This window comes from Chelonia mydas, chromosome 14 (genome assembly GCF_015237465.2).
Source record: "Chelonia mydas isolate rCheMyd1 chromosome 14, rCheMyd1.pri.v2, whole genome shotgun sequence".
Lineage (NCBI taxonomy): Eukaryota > Metazoa > Chordata > Testudines > Cheloniidae > Chelonia > Chelonia mydas.
Genome location: NC_051254.2, coordinates 39,195,817 through 39,202,446, shown reverse-complemented (window position 1 = coordinate 39,202,446; position 6,630 = coordinate 39,195,817). Strand labels below are relative to the sequence as shown.

At 48.3% G+C, this 6,630-nt stretch overlaps 1 pseudogene; it reads left to right on the top strand.

The window, feature by feature from the left end:
• Nucleotides 1-1,392: 1,392 nt before the first annotated feature.
• On the top strand, nt 1,393-3,865 carry LOC114022097 (annotated as a pseudogene).
• Nucleotides 3,866-6,630: the final 2,765 nt, after the last annotated feature.

The window sequence follows — 6,630 nt, the reverse complement described above, 5'->3', positions numbered from 1 at the left end:
CCCTGAGTGTCCGTGTATAGCCACAGGCATGGTCCAGCAACTCTGACCCCAGCAGCCTGTCCGCAAACACCAGCCACACTCTGGCTTCCTGCAGCCATGGTTACCACTTGCAGGGTGACTGCAACAAACTCCCAGTTCCAAATTCCCGCCCAAGACCTGGGTTCTGCACTGCCCGGTCCCCTCCTGGACAGTTCAGATATTGTAGGTCCGTTGCCTCTCTAAGGAGATGAATATCCAACAGTTTGCTACTTTAAATGGAGTTACCCACACAATTCAGTTTCAATGCAGTTTGTATTATGGAATAAAACATGTTTATTTAACTACAAAGAGTTGGGTTTCAAGTGAGTAAAAGCATAAAACATTCAAGTCAGAAATGGTTACAGGAGAAGTAAAGGTAAAACACTTCCTAGTACTAAAATTAACAAACTAGACTTGGCTCAATCCCTTCCACATGTTTCCAGTAACATTGCTGAGCCAATTCTCAGACCAGGATCTGCTCCCAAAGTCCAAACGCTGTTTCTTTTGTCTTCTAAGGGGAAAGGGAGAGAGATGGATAGGGAGAGATACCTTGGGGTGTTTCTACCCCTCACTTTTATAGTCCAGTCACCCTTTGATATGCATTTTATTGAGGGTTCTGCCTAGATAAAGTTCATTCCTGCTGCAAGTACGGAGACAAGGAGTCTAATGGTGAAGGAGATGCCATGCTGTTGTTTGCTTCAGTGCAGATGGGGTTGTCCCTGCCCCCCTTCCTTGCCAAAGACTGGCCACTTGATAAGTGATTGCCCATCAACTTTGATGACACCTGGCTAGACTCCTTTGTGTTTAAGAAACTGATTTACCCAGACTTGTCTGGTAAATGCATTTCCGACCTAATGGACATGGAGAACAATTCATCACCATCCTCTTTACAACCTCTTTACAACAATTGATCACCATCCTCTTTACGACAAATTTTCACATATTTGAAGACTGTTACCAGGTCCCCCTTCAACCTTCTCTCCTCTAGACTAAATATGCCCAGTCCTTTCACCCATAAGAGGGGCAGTTAGCAGCGCAAATTTGGGATCATAGTTAGGAGCCCCAGTCGCAACCAGGATCTATTAAAATACGGAATAAAAGGAACAAAACAAAACAGCCTCTGTTCCAAAGACCTTATAATCTAAGCATCCATTTATCTATCACATCCTATTGCTCCCACCAACTGCCACAGATCCAGTTTTCTAGGTCACTTTAATTCCCTGATATATGGATCCTCCTTTGTCACTAAGTGCCACAGAACCACTTTTCTGTGACAAAACCATTCCCTGGCAGAAGGATCCTACCTGCCACCCAACTGGCCCAGATTTTCTTTGACAAAGTCACAAGTGGGCATGGTTCATTCAGAGCAAATGGGGCTACCCTTGAATGTGTAAATGGGGCTCCTTTCATCCTTATCTTTGTCCCTTCTCCCTGCAGGAGGAAAGAGGGAATGGGAGCTCCCAGTGGGAGTTCATCCTTTTGGGGGTCTCTGACCAACCACGCCTGGAGATGCTGCTTTTCATGGTCTCTCTGGTCTTGTACATCCTGAACTTGCTGGGGAACCTGGCCATCATTGGGGTCTTATGGCTGGAACCCATTCTCCATACCCCTATGTATTTCTTCCTCAGCAACCTCTCTTTCCTGGACCTTTGCTACACCACTAGCACCATTCCTCAGATACTGGTGAACTTCCGCAGCACCCACAAGTCCATCTCCTGGGCTGGCTGTGTGGCCCAGCTCTACGTCTTCCTCTCTCTGGGCTGCACCGAGTGCCTCCTGCTGGCCGTCATGGCCTCCGACCGCTACGTCGCCATCTGCCAGCCGCTGCGCTACACAATCACCATGAGCCGCCGCCTCTGCTGCAAATGGCGGCCACCGTCTGGTTGAGCGGCTTCGGCAACTCCATGCTGCAGACCATCCTGACCGTGTGGCTGCCCCGGTGTGGGCGGAACCGGGTGGACCACTTCTTCTGCGAGTTGCCGGCCCTGTTCAGGCTGGCCTGTGTCGACACCTCTGCCAACGAGGCCGAGGCTTTTGCTGTCAGTGTGATCTTCCTGCTGTTGCCGCTGGACCTCATCATGGTCTCCTACGGCTACATCGTCGCTGTCGTGCTGAGGATTTTGCTTGGCCCAGGGCAGGCTCAAGGCCTTCAACACCTGCGCCTCCCACCCGGCTGTGGTGTCGCTCTTCTACGGCATGGCCATTTTCATGTATCTACAGCCTCCGTCCAGCTACTCCCAGGACCTGGGCAAGATGGTCTCCCTCTTCTATGGCATCATCGCCCTCATGCTGAACTCCCTGATCTACACGCTGAGGAACAAGGATGTGCACAGGGCTCTAAGGAGGTTGCTGGGGAGGCTATTCTGGAGTAAGAGGACATGAGCCAGAGAAATGAGTTGGGACTGGCTGGCTTGGTTCTCTATGGGGCAGCAGCTCCGATCCAGCCTCAGGTCAGGGGGCCAGGCAATGGGCTATGGAGCCTTTCCCATCTAGGAGGTCTGCATTTCAATCTCTCTGTTCATGTCCACACTGGGACTGGGACTGGGAAACCAGAGGTCACTCACCATGAGACCCAGAAGGCAGAAGAGCATGTCAAGGCCTGGTGGATGGTGTTGGGCACCTCACTATGTCCTTCCTTGACTCCATCCATGAACAAAGCTGGCTCTGCATGGAGGAGATGGAGTGATGTGGGCATTTGAGAGTCATCTCTCTGCACCAGATCCAGCCTGTACGGACCACACCCCTGCCCCCCCAATATAAAATACCTCAGATTCTCTCTTATTGAATATTGATCTAAAAAACCCCCACCAATGTTCCCTCTTTTCTATTTAATTCTCTGATATGGATAGTTTAGGGGCTTCTTCCCCCTTCTCAGGTTAAACCACAGCTACTTCGGCATTGGGAGGGAAACAGTTGGCGCCGATCATTGCTCCAAATTGTGGATGGGGTTAATGAAGGTGTTAAACTCATTAGAATCAACTTTCCCCTCAGATTTTGCCTCTTTTCTCTCTAATTAACAGATAGTGATCTAAAATCTCCTTAGATTTTCTCTTTATTGAATATCAATAGAAATTTCCCTCCATTTTGGGACTCCTCAAGTCAGGCACCGTTCCCGCTAAATTATGGAATATTGATCTAAAATCCTCCCGGATTTGGCCATTTTTCTCTTTAATTGCTGAATATAGGGAAAGAAACTCTCTCACTTTGGGGTCTTTTTCCCCCCTCCCATTTTAAATTGCAGCAACATCTGCTTTTGGAGGGAACCAGCTGGCTTGAGTTCTCGTCCCACATGGTGGATGAAGAAAAAGAGGATGTCAACCCCCCCCGAGCAACTTTCTCCTCAGATTTGACCCCTTTACTCATTCATTCTCAGAGATCTCGCACCCTCTCAAATGTTGTCCCTTTTCTCTCAGCTGTTGAATGTTCATATGAAATGGCTGCAGATTTGGGGTTCTCCCCTCCATTTTATGCTGCAAGAAATTCTCCTAGTCTTGGGAAGAAGTGATTAGGCCAAATCATTACCCTATGGGGTGAATGAGTGGGGGGAGGAGGTTAAACATCCCAATGAACAACTTTCCCCCCCTTTTCTCTTGTGTAAATCAAAACCAGTGTGTTTGCTGCTTCGAGTGACTTGTGCAATTCTTAACATGCATCAAGGCTAGAAACCTTCACGCCTCCAGCTGGTAATTGACCTGACAGAGGCTGTCCATCACAGTTACCCATATGAGCACCATCTCTGAGCTGTCCATCTTCAGCTTCCGCCCACTCCCAATTACCATGAAATCTTCATAGTCTGGGTCCAACCTCCCCTCCCGTCTCTCCTGCTAAAGCGGAAAACCCATAGGGACTCTGGAGTTGTACTGTGGGCAGCAATGCGTCTTGGGAAAGGGGGCATAGATATTAAAGATCTGCGTCCTTTCCAGGAAGACAGAGACCAGGGAAGCGATGAGATTAAGGCCTGGTCTATCATGGAGGATAGGTCCATCGATCACTATTAGCCAAGATGGCCAGGGATGCAACCCCAACCATGCTTTGAGTGTCCCTAGCCTTTGACTGCCAGAAGCTGAGAATGGACAACAGGGAATGGATCACTTGATGATTGCCCTGTTCTGTTTATTCCTTCTGGAGCACCTGGCATTGGCCACTGATAGAAGACAAAATACTGGGCTAGATGGACCATTGGTCTCACCCAATATGGGCGTTGTTATGTTCTTATATACTAAAAATTAGATTGACCTAGCTACATTGCTCAGGGATGTGAAAATGTTTTTGCCCTGAGCACCGTAGTTAGCTCAACCTAACCCCGGTGTAGACACAGCTAGGTCGAAGGAAAAATTCTTCTGTCAATCTAGCTATTGCCTCTCAGAGAGGTGAATTAATGACACCAATGGAAAAACCCCTTCCATCGATGTAGGAAGAGTCTACAGATACCAGTTCTGTGCCACGGATGGCCACTAACAGAGCTGTCCTTAGGATTTATGGGGCTCTACATACTATTATTAAACTGGTGCCCCTATGCCTGACTGGGGACAGACACCACCCCTGCCCGTGGACACCCAGAAGGAAACCCCCCCCCCCATTGCTGACACACACCGAGCTTCGTAGTTAGCAGATGCTGCGGCAGCCCGGGCTCACAGCCCTGTGGGGTGGGACGAGGCAGGAAAGGATACCGAACAACCCGGCCCCAGTCACAGTTATGCACAGAGACCCCTGTACCCTCTCCCTCCCAGTGGTGCCTCAAATTTTCAGGTGCCCTAAGCAGCCGCTTATGCTGTGTATGGCTAAGGACAGCCCTGGCCACTAATCTCTGAGGCTTGCAGAGCAGGATCTTAGAGCATGGGAATTTGTGACTCTTTCTTGTTGCGATGACTTTTAATATTTGCCTGAATAATCTTCTTCAAACAGCAGCTCCGGAGAGAATAAAGTCCCTGCCCAAAAAAGAGCTTAGCAAAGGATATTTGGCTGATGTGTAACCTTGTACTCTTTGTTAAAGGACTTGAGGATCATTTGGGTTGAAAGGGGCTGTACACCATTCTCAGCGGCTTCATTCAAGGTATTGCAGGGAGGCAGCAATGTCCAGTGGTTAGAGAGGAGCTGCTCAAGAAGGGAATGGAGAAGAAGGGAATTTGAAGCCAGTGGGAGTCTGGACTCCTGGCTTCTGTTCTGGGAAGGGAATAGAGTCTAGTGGGTCAGAGCAGAGGGGAGAATGGGAATCAGGGTTGATCCCTGGCTCTAGGCAAAAAAAAAAAAATTTGTTTGTATGTAATTAATTATAAAGCAATGAATGATAATAAAATAATGACTGTAATAAAACAATGATGACCATAAAATAAAAACATACATGGGCAGGCAGACTGAGTAAGACAGCGACACGAGGCGCTTGCGGAGCCTCTAGGGGGCAGCTGGGGAGATTGTCAATATCGCTTCAGTTTAACAGGTGTATAAGGAGACTTGGCAGAATTCAAGTTTTATTTTTTCGATGTTTCGATGTTTATTTTTAAGCATTTTTTAATCTGATCCGTTTAAATCGTTGCCGTTGCGGGAATTAAGCAGGATCAGCAACAAGGGGGTCAGACAATAATTAATGAGTTAATAGGCGTTGAGATTCAAAAAAGTCAAAGCTTTATCGGCGTTAAAGCACATCATCCCCATCACATGTCTAAATATACAATGGAAATATCCGTAACATCAAACTGGAATAAATTCTCAAGCAGCCTTTTCCTTGGGTTGCCCAGCTGTTAATGTTGATTATTACTGATGTGGAAATGTTTTTTGTGGGGCTGTGTGTGTGCATGGTGAAATCGACATTTTTACTGATCAAAACCTAATCCTTCCAAGCCCAGTGTATAACTGGGAGGTGGGGGGGGTTGATTTGGCTCCCAACTGATGCCACATACCTCCGCAGACGTGTGGCCATGTGTGCACACGGGTGCAGGCAGGGACATAGGCCAGGGGTTGAATTACACTCCAGTCGAGGCAGGAGCATCTGTGTCAGATCCAGGGGTTTGGGAATAATGGGGGCGGGGCTAAGGGGACTGGAAGCAGGGGGAGGAGCCAGTGGGGAGGAGCTAGAGGCATGGGACGGGGCCAGGAAGCAGGGGGAGAGGTCAAGAGGGCGCGGCGAAGGCGGGGTAGAGGGAGAGACGGCCAGGAGGCAGGGGCGGGGCCAGGAAGTAGGTTCGGGGCCATGGGAGCTCGGAAGGAGACATGGGGAGGAATCATTATCCAGTCCCTATTGGTCAAACTGGACAGTCTCTACGTAAAAGAATAAATGGACACAAATCAGATGTCAAGAATTATAACATTCATAAACCAGTCGGAGAACACTTCAATCTCTCTGGTCACGCAATCACAGACATGAGGGTCGCTATCTTAAAGCAAAAAAACTTCAAATCCAGACTCCAGCGAGAAACTGCTGAATTGGAATTCATTTGCAAATTGGATACTATTAATTTGGGCTTGAATAGAGACTGGGAGTGGCTAAGTCATTATGCAAGGTAGCCTGTCTCCCCTTGTTTTTTTTCCTGCAAAACCCCCCCCCAAGACGTTCTGGTTAAACTTGGATTATTGCTGTGCACATTGTAAGATGAGCTGTTGCCAGCAGGAGAATGA